Source organism: Lepeophtheirus salmonis, chromosome 6 (assembly GCF_016086655.4).
Source record: "Lepeophtheirus salmonis chromosome 6, UVic_Lsal_1.4, whole genome shotgun sequence".
Classification (NCBI taxonomy): Eukaryota; Metazoa; Arthropoda; class Copepoda; order Siphonostomatoida; family Caligidae; genus Lepeophtheirus; species Lepeophtheirus salmonis.
In genome coordinates this window covers 21,639,976-21,661,159 of record NC_052136.2, presented here as the reverse complement: position 1 = coordinate 21,661,159, position 21,184 = coordinate 21,639,976, and positions in this window count along the sequence as shown.

Below are 21,184 nucleotides of genomic sequence, written 5' to 3'. Positions count from 1 at the left end.
CTGCCCTTCCTCCGTTGAAGTACCTCCTTCAGCCCTGATTTTAACCCCCGGACTTTACAGCTCGGGGTGGAGAACAATGTCTGTTGAACTTCCAATCTAAATTTTGGTTATCTCCGAGCTGCCATCATGACAGTGTGATACGCAATGAACACGGCTTTTGTCATCAAGAGCTGTTCTCCGGCGTGTTGAGGCTTAAACTTAAACATAAAACGGATTGGTTTTGAGTTTTTCTTTTCTTGTACACATCTATAGTTTCTTTATAAAATTCTAATCTTTTTCAGCTATTATTTTATTTTAATTTTATGAACTATATTGCTAATATTTTAACAAATAAATGATTTAAATATTTTATCCTTAATTGAAAATAATTAAGTATGTATATTTTAGTTAGTTCAGTTTTAACGTATAAAATGTAAGTATAAAAAAAATACGAGGTTATATTCAAATTGAACTCAAAAGTACATTGAAGGATATTTCCTTAGCCTGGGTATCCAATAAAATTATGTTATAAAAGAACCAAGTTGGTAATGAAAAAACTCTTAGAAATATTCACTTCCAACTCCGAACGTTTCAAATATTGATATTCGCATGAATTGTAAAGTGATTCTTCGTAATAAATGTCCTTAGTTGGATTATTATCAGTGGTGCCCTTCTTATATAAATAAATCTATCTGTTTTTGGTGTTATCACACACTTAATCCTAAATGGTCGAACATAAGGGTCTGATATTTATCAAGTTTATGTATGAAATAACCAAGCATGTTCCAATGATATTTTTTGGGCCTCCAAGGTCATTAAGCACCTATTTTTGACTGAAATAAACACCCCTTTTTCGTTTCTCTGTCTCTTCTATTCTCCCTCTGTATTTTTCTACGTCTCTTTCTCGGTCTCTTTTATTCTACCTTGATTCTTTGTTTCTATTCTCCACTATGCAGGCCTACAATTCAGGCACCCTTTCTAGTATATATATATATATTAAACATATTTATATAAGTAATTATATGATAGTGTTGATAATTTTTGGGACTAAGCCCACCAAATGATGAAAGTTAGTAACGCCTCTAATAATTATTATATATTTTATAATCTATTATTTAAAAACATTTTTTTTTCTGGTAAAATATTGTATTTAATATTTACGCACATAACTAGTACTTATGTTCATAATATTTGTATATTTTTACTGCGTCTATGGAATATTCATATACATAATTTGCACATCTTTAAGTGCAAAGACATAAAACAAATCTTCTTAAGTTAGCTGTAACAAATAGGCTTTAAATTACTCTTAAATGTCTTCTTTTATTTAAGAGCATATAATGAAATGTACTTCATGCATAAGCATTTGATTTATTGTGGGTCTGTTTTATAGTCCTTGATCTTAGAGGTGGAAAAGATAAATTACTTCAGAGGTCATAAAATTACTTGAATTGGTGACTTACATTGTAGAGTTGTAATTTTAGTAGCAGTTTCTGACTTTAATTTCTTATGCAAAGTATAACTACTTACATATGTGACTCAGCACATAAAATCATTGTGGAACAATTATTTAGAACAAAACTCAATTAAGTTAAACTAAGTTGGTTATAGGGAGACTTGTGTTTAATGAAATGATTTTGATGAATATGATCAATGTTTATGCTCTCTCTCTCTCTTTTTTTTTTTTTTTGAGTGTATTCCCTATTGGAAGTAACAGGTGTTTTTTGGTCTTTCTATCCTATTTTCATATAAGAAAGTGGTCTGAAAAGATTCTGACCTCATTGTGAAGATAGTATCACTCATAAATAAAAGCTAATTACATCTATCAGGCATTTATTGACAATTAATCACCAAAGCTTCAGCCATTTTGGACATACAGTTGTTATGTAACAATCGTTTGAGTGTGTTGATGTGAGAGGGCTTTTGTGAAAATTGACAAAATCAAGAATGGAGCTGTCAAAAAATATTTGTTGTCCAAAATGGCTAAAACAGTTAGTCACATCTATCTAGCATCTGCTGACATACTCAACAAAGTTTCAGCCATTTTGGACAACAAATATTTAATGACAGTTCGATACTCGACTTTGGCTATGGGCGAGTAACTGTCAACAGATGCTACATAGTTATGACTAGCTTTTATTTACGAGTACTACCATCTTCACATTGAGGTCGGAAACTTTTCAGACCTCCCTTGTATCCATCCAACACTTTCCTTGGGATGTTTATCAACTCCACACATTTAAATATCCTTATAATATATATTTTTAGCAACTTTCTGTGGAAAATGGGATAGTGTCAAATGCTCAATTTTTGGGATATATTCAACAAATATTCCTGTATACAATATATGTTAGCTACAAATTAATGGATAAAACTACTTCTTAAAACATAATGTATAGGAAGTTAATATAAATTTTCTTTATCATTAATTAAAAATATATAATTTCGATGGTTAGTCATAGCACATTTGGTACTTTTTGTAAATCAACGACTTGATCATATTATTTTTAATTTGTACCACATTGAATATTTATTATTATTATATATATATAATTTAAACTTTTGCTTTTTGAAGTTTTGTCGACGTATTTTTTTTATTTATAAATAACGGTTACACTTTAAGTGTCCATTAGACCGGTTTGATTTTCAACTTTTTACGAACTTCGATTATGGGTAGAGTGGAAAAGTTATGAAAATTACTGATATAAAATTTCATTATCCTACGAGATTGTCTTTTGGTTGCAAAACTCGTTACTTAGTCTAAATAGCAACTAATGATACATTTTTAGATTTGATACATAATAATTTTTCTAATCTGCAAAAAGTATTCAACGTTTTCTTTTATTCCTAAACATGGTGAACTGATAATGTATATTATTACAAGGATTTTCTCTAAAAGATTTATAATATATAAATATGTCTACAGGTATAAAACAAACATTAAAATAATCCTAAAAATTCACATTAAAATAATAATAATAATGAAAGAGAGAAAAAAACTATAGCTTCAATGTCAATAAATAAAAGACAACTTTCGAGGCACATAACTTTTTATAAAGTCTATATATGCGTATCAGGCGACGCAGAAACTTCCTATTGTTATTCGAACATCTTATTGATAGTAGACAATAAGATCCTCCCAATATTTCCACGATAGATCATCCAGATCAGAGATTTTAATGGTGAATGCTGAATGCCTTACAGTGCTCAAAACAAAATTAGCTCTCAGTTCTTCCTTTCTGACTTGTTTGCCTTCAATTAACATCCCAGCGATTCTACTTTTACAGTTCGTGGACGTGTCTTCGTTGGAGCTTCGGCGACATTTGATGTGCCCCAAATAATAGCAGAGGAGTTACGAAGATATCCTGTAGCCCAGATATGTGAAGGGAAATAAATTCCTGCATAATGCAAAGGGCAAGGTAGTCAGCATAAGCATGTATTGCTTTATTAAATAATTTCCCAAAATCATTGCAAGGAGCAATAAAAATAGACATCCTGTGGAGATTTAAATTGCGAAGTAAAACTTTTCCATCATTAATTTTTTCAATTGAGCTCTTAATTCTCTTCTTCCATAATATCGTTAGGTTTAAATTTTTTTATAATTTGATGCATATTTCTTTAGCATCTTTCTTAAAATTTGATTCGAACGTACGTCTTATTGAGCAAAAAATGAGAAGAAATGAAAAAATTGATGATCCAATTATAGCTTGCATCTTTTTTTTTTTTTTTTTTTTTTTTTTCCATTTTCAGAAAAGAAAGATGAAAATTTTCTTGGTATTATCTTTATTTCTCTCCATAGTGTAGCTTTAGAAAAAATCTTTATTTTTTTATTTTAATTTAATTTTCTTTTATAGGTTAGAATAATGTCTATCATAATTAATATATATGAAATAATAATCAAAGCTGTATTTTAATCTTTATTAGTGAAATAAATAACTTTTGTCTGATTTCAAAATTTGTACGAGATGTACTTATTATAGATGACATTGTCAAAAAATGAAATTTTGCATAGGTAACTTTTATAACATATTACAACTATTCTACACTATCCGAAATTGAAATTAGAAAAAAGTAAAAAATCAAACTGGTCTAGTGTCCATATTTCTCCAGTCAGTCCATCTTATCTAGATACCTTCAATATAACACATAACAACCTCAACTCTTAAAAGAGAAATGAAGAGTTTGATAAGCCTGGTATTGTACCCGGTCTTCTATATTTGCCTATTGCCAACTGTTAGTTATCATTAGCAGAGTAATTATTTAATATAATATAGGGGGAAAAAAAGTAAATTCGTATTTCCCGCCCTTTTTTATTTTAAGTATATCTTGTTCATTATTGGTCACATCGGAGCATATGATACAGCTTTTTAAAGGCGTGAGTGTATACTACAAATACTTTTTGGTTAATATTCCAGGCACACGTTCAGACTTGAATTACCGAGCGCTGAGTATGGAGGTATCAAAGGAGGAAATTCACCATATTTTACATTTTTACTACATGAAAAGGAAAAACACGTTGAAAACAACCAAGAAAATTTGCGAAATATACGGGATCAATGCTTGTTTCCTTCATGTTACAGAGCATAGATCCAGTTTTATTGGTTTTTTTTTCTCACTCAATTGTGCCGTCTTTTGTGAACAACTTGACCGTTTGAAACTGGTTATCGAACATAAGTAGCCAGCATTGGTGAATACGAGCCAATAAGACATCGTCAAGACAACACTAGGCTGCACATATCTTTGATGACACACCAGAAGCTCTGGGAGCTCAGATGGGAAGTTTTTATGCACCCAATCGACCGTCTGAACCTAGCACCAAGTGACTACTACCTGTTCCTGTCTATAACCAACGCGATTGGGTGTAAAAAATGGTTTTTGCCAATAGGGACAAGGGCTTCTACGATAAGATCAACATGAAATTGAAATCTTGTTCTCAACAAATTATAGAACCGAACAGCGTATACTTGGCTTAAATCGGATGATTATAAGACTTCAATAAAGCATTGAATAAAGAGAAAAATACAAAATTACTTTTTCCCCAACCTATATATTATTATACCCTTTTTGAGTTCTTAATAAGAATACTCAGCTCCTTTAAATAATACAGGTGAGAACTTATAAAAAAATTATTTCAAGAAGCAAGCTGTGATGAGGTTCGTAGAGTCCCTTATTTGGTTGCATTTAATAAATCTTAATTACCCTTTTATTATAAGAAATGAGACCAATAAATAAACATATATTTGCTCAAGATATAAAACTCTAACGATTGCAAACGACGAGACATATGTGCTCATCAGACAATGATGCAAAATATATTAAAATAAAAAAATAGCACATTTAGTTATTAAAGAACAATATTTTTTTTTTTTTTTGAGAAATAAAAAAAAAAGAAGGAAAAAAATTCAACCAACATGATGAAATAAAAGCCATTAAAAATTAAACAAAAAGTTTTATGGAGTGAATTTTTTATACATAAAAAATTATGATTCTCTAAATTTTGTAACTGCTTTTCTAAAAATTAAAAGGATGAAGAATACGGCTATAAGAGAACTTAATTAAAATAAATGAATGGGGTACATTTGAAAGATAATTAGGCACTTTTAAAAAATAATTAATGTCTAAAGATCTGTAACTTTATCATGTATAGGATAAATATAGAGGCTATAAAAGGCGAGGGGAAAACAGAAGACTATAAAGAAAGGCGAAAGCGAAATACTTTAGAAATTTCTTTTTCAACAGGACAATTTGTAGAAGGACATTTCATGGAAGAAAAATTTGCCGAACATGCATTTTGGCCAGGAATATTTTGCTAAAAGAATAATTATTTATATATTATTCACTAAATTAAATATAATTTTCCAGCCAGATATTCCAAATTTTCCTTTCAATTTGTACCTTTCAATCAACATTTCAACGATTGACCATTTTGGACATTTGACCTAAAAAGGATATTTAATGTATTGTTATATGCGAATGCATATTTTAATTCAATTTAAAATGTTAGTATGATACGTTTGTTTATAGGCTATTTATGTTATAGAGATCAATTAATTAGTGTTATTTTGAAAAAAATATAGAATTTTTTTAAACTTTGTTCATTATATAGACACAACACAGTAGCATGTGGTTCAAATGTATTTGATGCATTGAAAGTTCGTGTTATATGAGGAAATGAGAAATGAATAGGCTTAAGTCAGGACAACAGTAACTATCAGACGAGTTGGAGCAATCTATAATAGGAATAGAAAGATAGAAAATAATAGTAGGAAACTGAGAAACACTTATCAGATCATTACAATTCTTGGTAGTACTTAACAAACTTATTGGAGTCATATTCACTCGCCTTATACCTTGAACTGTGACTAAAGAGGCCTTATCCAGGGAAGACATTATTTCCTAATTTTGCAATTGACCTTTTCTTAACTTCTTATATAGTTTGACGATAATCATCATTCAAGAGACTATTAATTGATTGCCTATTTCCATTGTCTTGTCTTAGCATAATAACATTTATGATTTTTTCCTTTTTTCTTCATCGCTTTCCTATAGCTGTATTGTAGAGCAATTATTTTTTTCCCATGACAACTCTATGTCCCTAACTTTTTCTGACAGTTGTTTCCTCAAACCTAATCAAAATCTGACATTGGAGACCACTGTTCCCATTTCTCCTGACTTTAATTATCCAAATTTAAGTTAATAATATCGAAGATAACTCCCCAAAAGGTCTTCATCTGTTATTCACAAATACACTCACACGTAGTTACTCAATACGTAGATACTTACCAACAACAACAACAACAAAACTAACTTTTTATTTTCTTTCTTTAATATGACGCACTGAGCTTTAGCTACATACGCTCGTTGCTACATTGTTAATTCTAAAATCAAGAAGTAACATAAAATAATGATGCCTTTTCAAACATCCAAACAGAGTGACCAACTTTTTTTAATTTATACACATAATTGAGAAATAAATTTCTTAACTTCTCTTAAATGATGCTTTAAGAAAGGACCTTTCATTTGTTATGGTCTTTTATTAAAAACTTTTTGAGAACAATTACCTTTTTGATATATGAATTTAGTTTTTCTAATCAAATGGCTAAAATTAATCTTTATTTTTTTCTCACAAAAAAAGCACTCCCTCTAACTTTAGCAGCCCTATAAAATATTCTTTGTTTCGGGCGTGAAGGTATGGATCCCCCATACCTTTCTCTGACACTCCTCCATTGCAGGAATTCTATATAAATTAAGGATCAACATGAATTTCCTATGTCTGAGATTGTCATTAATTTTTTTAAGTTCATCATTTATAATATCAAATATATAATATAGTTGTTGAAAAATACTGAATCAAAAATCATTAGTGTTTCCAATTTATATATTGACTTTTGCTCGCTGAATGGAACAACATTGATGATATTGAATTCCAATTATAATTTGTCCCTTATTGTCCATTCACTGATCTAAGGTATTTTATAAACGGTATTTTTTTCATTTTTTGGTTTCTCGTGAAATAAATTTTCATTAAGAGGTTTTAAAGGACAGCTATTTTATAGAAAAAGATTACAAAACTAAATTAATAACATATTTGTTGTTACAGTTGTGAATAGTTAGTTGATAAATTATTAGGTTTGGGTGTTCTACAAGGCTCATAAAAAAATGTTGGTTCTTCTAGAATAAATTTAACTTCAATTTCCTTATTTGAACAACCCGCGCAAATTTAAATTCTTACTTGACACCAGCTCCGATGGCACCATTCTTAGCTCCTATCATCATTATATGTGAAATGATGTGCTTTCAAAGAATTTTGTAATTTTAAAATTATGAAAATGAATTGAAATAGTTGTTTTTCGTATATTAAAGGATGAAGCAATTCACTGATTTTGATAAATTGCCATAAAAAAACTCTAGGGTAAATTTTATTTAGTTTAATTGTCTGTCTAATATATTTATTTTTAATAACAAACTCATGTTTCTCAATACTCCAACGTATAACAAAAAACGACAAAGTAACTTTTTAACGAATTATGATAAAGGAAGTTATGTTACAGCACCTTGTATAATTATCAAGTATACAATTACCTTGAATTAAATATTTTTCTGTTTTTCAGATACATCATCAATTTTTTTTTAAATTACTGTCTTTAATTTTACCTTTTATTAAATATTTGCAAGTAAAAATTGATGGACAAATGAGAATCATACTTTGCCAAAACGTCCAAAAATTGCATAAAACATATATCAAAAATCGCAGATTTTGTGACATTATGTATATATTTCTTAGGCACGAAAATCCTAACAATTTGATTTTAATATGTTTATTGGTTACAGAATATGGGGGTTTTAAAATTAATTATATTTTACTAAAAAAAGAGTCGCCAAAATTTAATTACACTATTGCTTCAGCATTGAAAGTATTCAATTTTTATTTAATTTTATTAAAAATTTGCGTGTAGATCAATAAAAGCCATTTAACTAAACAAATGTAAATTTAATAAATGATAAATGAAGTATTAATATACATAAATAACTTGCTGCAATTTCCAACACAAACTTTCAAGCGATTTTTTTTTTATCTAATGGAGAAGGGTGAAAAACAAAAGATACATTTTCGTAGATTAAACATACTCAGCTACTCTATGGTAAAAAAGTTAACTTAAGAATATTTCAAATAGTCACTAATTATTATCCATATATCGTATGGGTAACAAAATTTTGCAAGCATAGATGCAAAAGGTTTTTTTTTTTTTTACATAGTTTGTTAATCATTTTGTGAAAGAAAATGGATAAATTAGACTTACTATTTTAAATACGAATATATATATATAATGAACATATGGCATGATTTAAAGTAATGGAGTTGGAATAGGTAATGAAAATACTTTAAGCAGGCATTGCAAAAAAATATAAGAAAAATGATCTTGATGTGAGGCAAAGTTTTTATATCAATAACTTATTTTTTTTTAAATGATGACATTGTTTATGGGTTTAACTACCTTCCTGACTAACTAACTAAAATATGGCTTATTAAAAAAAGGAACTCAATAATTAGCACGAAACTCAACTTTTTTTAAAACTCATGTATCTATTGTTCTTTTTGCATAAATATGGTTAATTGATACTAATTATACATAATTCGTATTGCCTGTAAAATAAATGTTTGTATGATAATATTAGCTTGCAATGTAACCATTTTTTTCATATTGTATATGGCTTCATCAAGTCTTTATTCGAAAATCAAAAGAGATGTTGAAGACAAATTGAGTAAAAATAGGATTTGTTGCTATCAAAATTATGCTTGAGTTTTGAATAGGAGGGACGATGATGATTTAATTAAAAATGTATCGACTAACTGCAAATTTTTATAGATTTTTTAAAATTCCAATTGGTAGAGGAATAAAAAAACAACTCTAGTTAAACAAATTTCATCATAAAAACAAGGACAACTGAGATGGAGGCCAAAAGAAAAGTATGTCAGCGCTTCTTGACGTGAGAATGAGTTATGACAGGATCTATTGCATCCATGTCTATCATTAATATAGTCAGAATTTGTGTAAGAGTTTGATGAGAACCCTGGAGCAAGAATTATGGTATTATTGAATTAAGACCCTGGTTAATACCAGCTGACTGTTATATAATTTTGGGGAAAAAAATGAACTACTGCCATAAAAGAGAACCTCGTACATTTCAAATAGCATTAGTAAAGGCAACATATTATAATTATATTTAAATTTATATTTGTTTATTTTATTATGTTTCTTTAAATCATTTTACACCAAATAGAGGTAATAACTCTTCTTTTAGAGAAAGATCTTAACACCCCAACAAATCATTAAATAATAAACTAAAAAGAAAAAAGAGGCCACAGATCAAACATTTTTTTCTTAATGCCATACTTAGGTTTTTCATTGTAATCATTATCAATAATAAAAACTGAAGGATGATAGCAAGAGCATTGAGAGGAAGCCCTCGGCCGCAGGGCCAAAAAACTCATAAGAGGTGTGACGACAAATTGGGGAATTTCTGGACTTGGTTAATGTAGCCTTAGCCCTCGCCAGACTGCAACCTTCATGACTTTGGGATCTGGGGGACTATCGAGATGAAGGTCTGGGTCAAGAAATAAAAAAAAAAAAAAAAAAATTAGTGTAGTTTTGTCTTGTCTTTTTCATATTTTTTTTACTTTTTTCAGATAAGTTTAGTGATTGTATTTTATTAAATTAAATTTTTGTAAACAACTGCTATATCTCAATAAACTTATGAAAAACACAATAAAGAATGAACCAATTCTTCTTATCGCAAGTCGACACATTGCTATTCTGGACATATAAAGTTACGTAACAACGTGACGTTTATATACGGCGTAAATATGTGTCACTAACATATTATTATTCAGTAGAGTATGCGAAAAAGATTTTTCCTCTGAGTTTATTACCAAAATGTAGGCTTAAGCCTGATTACACTTTTCACGTACATCATGTCTTTTACACAACATATCCTTTAAGGTGTTCATTCTATAATTTATTTTTCATCTATTCACTTTTTTAAGTATTCAATTTTTGTCTCATCCTCATTTCGCTACATTTTACCTAGTCTTTGTTTCGTCACATTTCATCTTATGTATATATAATTTGTTCACTTTGATAAAGCTTACTATCATATTTTTGATTAACTATATATATTGAAATATAGGCCCGTATTACATTTGTCTTTGTAATATTTTATTACCAAGATATACCAACTAAAATTTGGATTTGATGCATTCACAATTTTTTTAAAAAAAGTCAATTAACCTATGTTGTTGACCCATTTAAGCCGACACACATGCCAATATCTTTACCACAAAAAAAAGTTGTTTTTATGATATAAGATGTTATTGAGGAAGCTAAGGTAACAACTCTTATGTCAAACATCAAATGAAGCCTGGTTTGAGAAATTTTATTCGAAGGAATGATATTTAACAGTCTATTTGGAGTGATTTATGATACTTGAAGTCCAGCTTGATTGAAAATGGTTTCTGACGTTTGGCCAGGCGTTCCTAGCACCTGCCTCTGTGTTTACGTAAATTACTTTTACTTTCGGCCTTTAAGTTACTAAAATTAGAAGAAAGCTTCTTTGGCGACGGATCATTCTCTTGACAGTGTCAACATGGCTGCCTCATTTATGTGTAATATGACGAAGAGAGATTCATTTAGCCGGGTTTTTTATAATAGAGTTCTTCATTTCCTCCTCAAGGATCTATTCCGTAAGTTAAATAATATAATATATAACTCCCAGTTAAATTTATTAGTAGATATATTATATGAGCACAATGCGTTTCATTTTGGATTCGCCATATTGGGTTTTGTCCTCGTCTCATCATTGTTATTAAAAAAAATTATGAACGAATACATTTTGTTTATTTAGTACAATCTGTAGAAATTAACAATGGTGTCCTATTTCCATGGTAATGATTTGATATCTTGAAAGTCAAACAAGACCTTGTAAAGTTAATTTTTCCAAATGACAAATAAGACCTTGAAAGTCAATATTTGATTAATTATAAACATATCAATTAAGTTCTATCAACAAAAGTTTAAAATATGCCAACGTTTTTACTAGCATACTTATTTGTATATATTTATATGTCAGTTTCAATTTCTGTCTAGGTACATCTGGAGAATGATTCATCTCATAGTTTTAACATAACTCAAACTCTTGAGTGGATTTTACATACTAATTTATTAGATGTTTACATATTTTGTTGTTGGCATGGCTTTTACATTACATATTTATTTATTCAAGTCATTCAATGTAAGACCTACGGATATTGCTGTGCATTTGCTTCGTGGCCACGTCGAGACTTGTTAAATAATAATGCATTAAGCAAAAGCTTATAAACAATTAAATTACTTAAAATTAACAAAAATAACCACTCACTTTTATTAGTTTAAACGTTTTTTAATTTACTTATTACTGCACAGTTTAATCTTAAAGTGAGGAAAATTAAAATGTTGAAAATCAATAAACCGGTAGTATTTTTTACTGTATTTTTTTACATCAATTACAGAAATGTAATTTTCAAAAAGATAGAATGACCCTAACCTACATCAATTTAACTTTGAAAATTAGAGAAAATGCAGCTTTTTCCAGCATCAGTTTTCTGGATGTTTTTTATAGATATTCATATTAAGGGAATGATTATGTATTGCCCTTTATGGGAAGAGTTCCAATATGAAGAAATTTTAATCATAAATTAACATTGATGATGGTATATTTAGTGTAGATATCAGAGTCTTAATTGAGCCCAATGAGTAATTTAAATTAACTTTTAAATATTTTATTATTCCATAGCCAAAATTTATTTCTACATAATTTACATCGACTTTATTTAAGTTATCACACATAATAACAGAGTCACGAATTCATTTAATAAGACGTTAATGTAAATCATTGACAAAAATAAGATTAGAAGAGTGCAGGAGAAGTTGTAAGAAATGAGATACAAGTTTGAGAAGAGGTGTGCCAACTCCTGTTGTCTCTTTGATGGAATAATCGTCTTGATTAATATGGCGACGGAAGGAATGGGTAGTGAACTGTCATTTATAGGTTGGATCAAGCAAGATCACTGTAGTCTTTTTATTGAGCCTGGGAGTAATTACTTGTTCCACTTATAAAGATCTTGTTCCACAGATAAAGTAATCTAGGAAGAATCACACGCTGCACAAATTACAATGCTTATATTTAAATGGTTCAAGGAGAGGGGTTTTGATAAAATAGTGATGGTGATCCGAAGGGACTCAACAAATATGAATACTGGTGTAAATACTCGAGTTATACGAAAACTTGACATAAAGTTTGGGAGATAACTGGTCTGGTTAGTGTGTAGTCTGCATACTAATTAATTTCCATTACATGGGATGGGACCTGTTTACCAAAGTCGCTGGCTCACTACTGCTAACATGATTTTAAGACTCATAGTTAAGTTTATAATTCGTGTGTATTATCCATCTTGGTTCAATGCCAAGGTGAAGTAATAGTGGATTGAATTGCCAATGCACTTCATATTTAAACTTAATAGTCTCATGTCCCAGAAAAAATAGGTACGTGAACCTGTGATGCCTAGAGTGAAAAGATCGGCTCAGTATGCTCACAGTTTGATATTACTAACTCTAGTTTGCTTTGATGACCAGAAGGAGATAATCATAAGGGTAGAACGAATTATGAATATCAAGGGAGAGAGTGGACCAAACGGAAAACCGGGTAACCTATCTGTCAGCATAAGAAAAACGCCTCCTAAAAACAGTGGGGCTTCTAGCATCATTGAACTGATCAACTGGTCAGAAGGAGTGTCAGAGCCACCTCTCAACTGCTCCTGAACAACTTCCGAGTCAAAAAACTCTATCCAAACAACAATGAAAGTGTTGAAATGGCCATGCCGCACACAAACTTGTTAGAGGGTTTTTAAAATGGTCATACCAGCTTCTTTTTAGTATTTCTCAGAAGTGAAGGGAGATAGAGTAGTAAGAAGCTGAGAGAACTCAATTAGATCCAGAATAAGTATCAAATTTTTAATTATGTTATTTTGCTAATTAACCACGGGGATTTGGCTTTGGTTTAATTTATACCGGACTCATTAAATGCTTTTAGACTCAATTCAACAATTATGTACTTAAAATGATCTCAAACTAGATTTGATACACATATCAAAAGAGTTGGCCATATAAGTAAAAACATGAGATTCAATACCAAAATCCTTGAATTTGACATATTAAAACTTTCTCTCATCTGTAATTACAACATATTAAAGTCCCAGATCAGTTCTCATTTTCCCCATTCCTGTGTTAATCTGCTCTTTTCAGATAAGTCTCCTTTTAGGGGCTAATTCGTTAGTTTCCTTCTGTTCATATTTTTTATTTGAAATACTAACCTTACTATCAAGTTTTGTACAAATTTAGTTTTCTAAAGTATCTCAGTTGATGTCAATTTATCATTTTTACTCGTGACGTATGCAACTTTTTCTTCATGGAGACTAACTTAATCAGTAATAAAATAATTCATAATTATCTTAGTGTCCCTAGCAGGAAAAAATTATCATTCTGGACGACAAACTTTCATGTGTTCGTCGTTTCGGCACGTAGTGTACATTTGATTTCCAATTAAAAAATGTCTTTCTAGAACAATAAAAAAAATGAACTATGTTTTATGATACTTTGACGTTCATCACTCAGTATTTATGTGTTAACCTGTTCAAAAATGAATGTTTAGTATGAACAGTGGCCTTTTTCCATCCAATGTCCAAGTTTACATATAAATGGACTTTTTTAAGTATAATTATGGCCTTATACTCTTTTTTTATAAAGCAGAATTGACTTGTTTAATAATTGAATAATCTTGACAGTCTGAATTATCGTTTCATTTATAAAACAAAAATTAAATACGTTGGTCCTCCCTACTCCAGATATTATAATTATGTCAGTTATTTAGACTTCATTTGTATGCAATTATAAATATGATATCTAATAGCAAAGATGATATAAGAATGACTGTCATCATGTATAGTATATGCTATTGCCTGACTCACCGTCTCAATACGTCATTATCAAAGCAACATTTTGTTGATTAAAGAGAATATAATTTGGCAAGGCTTTACATCGCACCATACTGAAGGATGGTGAAGAAAAAAATGTGTTGATGAATCTTTTTATAGGCTCACTCAATGTTTGAACCCATTCTTACTTTAGTCAATAACGACTAATATTTTGATATATATGCATAGTTTGAGCAGTAGAATGAATTTTTCATCCTTATTTGACACATCATGTCAAATAAAAATAGTTGAAAATCACCACAGTTCTAGTTGATGCACTGTAGAGTGGTTCAAAAGTAGTTATTATTTTTAGATATTGGGTAGACATCCTCTTAAAAATAATGTTTTTGATAAAACATTGCCCTGAAAGCTTATAAATTATACCATCTTTCGATACTTTTTCATGTTCTCACGCATTTAAAAAAATAGATCGTATTTAAGGATCTTGGAGTGCTGACTTCTTGTAAAATGAAGTATAGAAGTCATATCTGTACTAATAATGCAAAGTTTGTCTATCGAAACCTCATTTAGAGTGTATGCTTTATATAATAGTGCTTTTTGACTGCTTCATCTAAGAAATAAAAATGTAGTAACGTGTGTATATAGCTTAAGCTCAGCAAATCATAATCATTAAAACAGAAACCTATTATCTATATTACAAAAGCAAGGTTTGTCTGTCTTTTTGTCAATTTGTCGACTCTTATTTACCATTTACTATGAGCATTTGCCCATGTTAAAAAAATCGAAAATCAACAAAGTAACCCTTACAATTTGAAGAATGTTTTAGCGGAGAGCAGCTTAGCTGTTATGACGTTTTGTTGGATAGTATCTACAAGTATCTGTGACGAAGAGGGGAAGATGTATATGAAATAAGAAGAACATAGACAATAGCTACTCCGACGTCGATCCTCAATTCTACTCTGAGTGCAACTAGAGCTTATAAATATAAATCTGCAACAAATCCTGCTAGTAATATAACAATAACTATTTACGAAATCCCCAGGCTATGTCCAGCACCGTTTTTTTTCACTGTTGGAATTTTCTTTCTTTTTTTTCTTCATTTTGAAGATCTTTTTAAAAAAATCCAACTCCTCATTCATGTTTCTGATTTTGTCTTATTTTTGTAAACAACTTTACTTTTTTGTACAATATCTTTGTTATTTTATTTACTATTATTATTTTAATGTGAAAAAAGATTTGATAATTGAGTACTGTTAGCCCACTATTCGATTGATAAATAAATAAATTTTATAATACTTAGATGGAGAAAACATCCGCATTTATTTATTTTTTATAGAATCGTAATCATTTTAGTGGTAATTTCTACGAAAACTTTTAAAGAATTGTGTATTTACATAAGACAGTTATATTTTATATATAGTATTTTATTTCGACTTTGATTGACTATATTCAAGTAAAAATACTATTAAAAGAATAAGAAGTGAAATTTAGAAAATTGAAGAGCTGTACTCAACTTGCAAATCTAAGTCATACAACTCCAACCCCCACCCCCAACTATATATTTCATCATTTTTTATCCTAATACGAGCATATTTAGATCATGAACAGGTTGAGAGCCCAGAACTATCAGTAGCACTTAATTACGATTTCATCCATACTATTTTTAACTACGAAGTTTTATTACATACCAACAGTTACATTTGAAACAAAAATAAACATGTTTTCCTTTGATCCCATTTCTCTAAGTGTCAAAATTTCGGAGAAACAACAAAAAAGCAACACGTGTACGATACCCTCTTGGCTGATGTCGGTGCCGAGAAGGCTGCAGAAACCGTAAGCATTTCCATCCAGACTTCTTACAACATCAAGAAGTTCATTACAGCCAAGGAAAACCAAAACGTTGTGTAGAAACAATATGGAAGACTTCTGGCCTACCTCCATGAGGCCCTGACTTCAACCACCTGCACAATACAGTTTAGGGCGTTTTGGAGAAGAAGGTCTTCCGTACTTCTCATCGAAAATTGAATTCGCTCTAAACTACCATCAGGATAGTGTGGTACGCCATGGACACAAAAATTCATTGTGAAGAGCTGTCAATCTGTTCGCCTGCGTGTTGAGACTGTTTTTGCTTGTAAAGGAAGATATATTGAAAAAAATTGATAAATATAGTATTTAGACATAACATAAATTGGGTTTGAGTTGTCTTTTCGTGCACGTTTATTGTCATGCTACTGCAAGTTTTGGTTTCCTACTCTGTACTCCCAAAAGTTTGAGGTTTATCAATAATTTATGAACCACTCTAATGCAGAGGGTTCATCATTGCCTATAATGACGGTGCACTTTGTACTTATCGTTTCCATACTTTGTGCACTTATGTTAGTATATAAATAGATGGATATTATTTTTTACATATATTTCACATACATCGTATGTCTGCCCCCCCCCCCTCTCTCTCTCTCTTTGAAAGAAAATAAACTTTAAATTTGATTTATTGCTACATGTCACATAACAATACAAGTCATAAATTATAATTTATTTTGCTAATTGGCAAGCTTCTATCATTTGGATAATTTATTCCACGTTTGTTTAACAAAAAAGTAATATAATTCTTAATATGTATATATATACTACTTACAATATAGTCAATTAAAGAATGGTCAAAGATTCAGCACATTTAAAGTATGCTATAATTTTAAGAGGGCATATTTAAATAGGTGACAAACATATCAATTGGAAGAAAATTATTTTTTTTGATTCATTATAACTTTAACTGTCTTGTCGTCAGATATATATTTAGTCCTATTATTTAAACTATAAAAATCTTTCAACTCTCAACGAAGGCAATATGTTACCGTCCTGAAAAGAAAATAAATCATTGATAAAGATGACCCCCATAAGAAGGAATAAATCACTTATTGGAGGCGGATTTACACATCTAGTGAAAATAATTCCGAAAATATATATAAAGATTTGTATCGATACGTCCAGGGAATTGGGCGTTGAAAGGAGGAGACAAGTATCATCCAGTGAGTTCTAGATTAGACTCCTGATTGGTACTGACCTCACCAACGAGAAAATTGATGCTCACTCCCAATTATGGGCTACAGCTCAATTTATTATTTGGTTGGCTGTTCCTTTATTCTATGGGGATTCTATTATGTATATGTTAAAAAACCTGTCTTCTTTAGGAATCTTAGCACTCCAAAGAAATTAAGGAAGAAGCCATGGAAAAAAATATTTAAAACTTTTATGACTTGAAGGGGCAAACCTCCTTTTGCAACAATCGTTTTTACTATCCCTTAAAAAGAGAGATTTTATTGTTCCAAGACCCTGGCATCTTAAAATGACTTTTATTCAAACAACAATACTATTTTAATTTATTAGGACTTCTAGACTTCAAGGAAAGAGGGGAAAAAATTATATTTCATTATATGTATTTCGGATGGTAGGAAATTTACCGCTTGTTTTCAGATATCTGCCATATCAAAGTTTGTGGGAAATTTTTTCACAATATACTGCATGCCTTTGTGGATTACAGGGCCATCAAAATTCTGCAAAGATTCGTCTCCATGAACATCAAGGGTCTGGCAAATGGACCTTTGCATTTAATCGAAGCTTGTATACTCTTCAAATTATCTCAAAGAAAGAGGCTGTCTCCACATGAATATATGTGGTGCGTCTTGAACGAAAATGAAGAAACGGAGAAAGTCTCAATTTAATTTTTTACTTCGTACATATGCACATACAGCCCAACATTTTTAAAGACATATTTGAGTCAACTAAAAGTGTTGCATTCAATTTTGTGGGATGAGTTAAGTTGCTCAAGAACCATAATTATAGTTTGAAACCTTTTTTTTGATTTATGAGACTTATAATGGCCCCGAAAAATTATATATAAATTTGTTTTTTAACGATCGATTTAGGCTACATTAAGTACAATTTAAGGCACCCCCAATGCGGTTATAAAAATATGTTGTTTATAGAAATGGATGATAATTTGTCGAAGAATACAAAGATAATCCACACTCAATTTTGTGAAAAAAAGCTTTAGATTGTTTTTGTGTTCACAGGCTACATTTAAGAAAATGTCAAATGGTATAACGGTATGGAGTGAAACATGAAAAGAATTAGATATTTTTTTACTATCTACATAAACTGAAACATTTTTTGTATGCTCTTCTCAACGTCTTATCTTTAAACTCATACAGAGAATTGTTTAATTTAGAACTCAATTATATAAATTGTATATTGATTATTTTTTATACATAATATTTAATCAAGAAAAAGTAAAGTTAAAACATTCCCATAATAAGAAAAAAAAGCATAAGAATAGTCTTATCAGATATGTATATTTTTGTTCAAAATTTACAATCTCTTGTAAATAAGCGGATTAGGAGTCAAACTGAGACAGAGTGAGTGGCTAGGGAAGAAGGATATGATTATTGATTTATTTATAAATAGGTATAAAATTACAGACTTGACATCATTAAAAGTTATTTTATAACTGAAGTAATTTTTTTCAACATATTCATTTTATTTAAAAACAACAAATTTTAAAAATTCAACATCCGGAGTTAGAGTTATGATTCATAAAATAATCTTTTTTCAACAAAAAAAAAGAGAAGAAAAAGATATCCCATGGGGTTATAAAGATGAATAAAATTGGATTTGATTAGGTGCAAGATTTGAGGTTTAATTAAACTTTTAAATGATTTCATTCTTACCCTTTTTTGAATTGGTAATCTGATGAATTTTATTGTCCTGAGCTGTTTTCATTATTATTTAACTCCTGTCGTGTATGTTTACAAAAGACGGAGAGTCCCCTTGATGATTTGCTCTGGATTTATAATTGTAAGTCCACTCAAAGTAGAATTGAGGATCGACATGGGAGTAATTCTTGCCAATGTCCTTGTTTATTTCCTTCTCCGCCTCCTCCTTTGTCACAGCTATTTGTAGCTGATCTAATGAAATGTCATGAGAGCCAACCTGCTCTCCTCCAAAACATTCCTCGAATTGTCAGGGTTACATTTTCCTTTTCGGTTTCAAAAAAATCAAAATTGATCTAAAAACGAATTTAATATAACTAATTTTATATGGAGTGCCCAAATCAAATGTAGTAAACTGTTTATGAAGAAAGAGTCTACATCAAACATAAATTTTGTATAAAAATGATTCAATATTTCCCAAAGGTTCATGCCAATACTATAACGAGTATTTTTAATATTCGTTATGTATATTTTTAGATTGATGTGACTGTTTATAAATTTATTGAGCATATAGTATCATATTTATTATCACTGAAGGTGTACGCGGATAAGCGGTCAGAAACTCCATTTTATACTATAATATAATGAATTATGACTTATTTAGCATATACCTTGAAAATAATCTATATATATCATTGAAAGTATATGAAGTATAAAACTTGGGACATGATTACGAATGAACGATGGGTTCCAGTTGATTGATAATTATGCTCATGAGCAATGTAGTATCAAACTAGAGTTGTTCTTGATTTCATAATAGTTTTCTCTTTGTATCAACCATCTAGTACCTTTTAAATTATGCTTAATGATGCTCCAATTGCTTTATTTAAGGAATCATTCAATATATTTCTGAACTTTTATTGCTTCTATATGATCAATCAACTAATTACATCAAAACTTCCAAAGTTGTATTTACCTCACATTCAAAATTATTTTTCCGAAAATTAGGGGTAAAAGTGAACATGGTTTTTACACCCTACCTCCTAATTATAATTAATAAAGACAAATGTAATAGTATTCAGAAATGGTCAATAAAAAATTACAAAATATTTTGCGTGTGTCAAAACTTAATAATTTGGCCAATAATGGGATTTCTATAGACGTATTGCATAATTATTACCGACTTATGTGTCAGAATTAATGAAGGTCTTACCATTTTTCTAAATTATGTTGGAAAACATTTTTATAATAATAACTAATATCAAATTTGATTTGAAAAATTCAATTCAATCAATTTTTACAGAAATCTTAATTTGTTTATCATAGTGGGATACCATTTCTGAACTTAAAAAATAAATAAATTATATATAGCGTGTATAGAGAGCCAACAATCAGTTCTAATACTTTGTCTTTCAAAACTTTTTAAAAATGAACCAGAAACACCTTAAAATTCAATGACAAGTAATCGGAAAATGATTATACAACGCCCAGGATATATAATTGGCACCAATAACGAACGATATTGCGGATGAAACATTCAATTACGTAACACTTAATTGCATCATTGGGGATCATATTAAACATATTTATCTATCTTATCAAAATCATTAGTACTTCAAAAATATGATACACAGACCGTGATATGTTTTTTTTTAGAAATAAGGTGGCTCATAGCTTAAACATGTACTTAAAAAAAAATCATATTTATAAATAATATATTTAGAAGGGTAGTACAAGCTGTCGGAAAATACTTAAATTTAAAAATACGCACTCTTTATCTTACCGATTTAGAACATTTAAGTTTGTAAATGACACAAATAAATAGGCTCCGTATTTTTTCTTTGACTGGGACTCACATATTCTGAACCTGCTTGTCGTAACAAGGCGGTTTTTTTTGTTATGTTTATTTATATATAGATATGTTATGTAAAATAAAGCAAATAAAGAATGATTAAATAAAAACAATATTTTA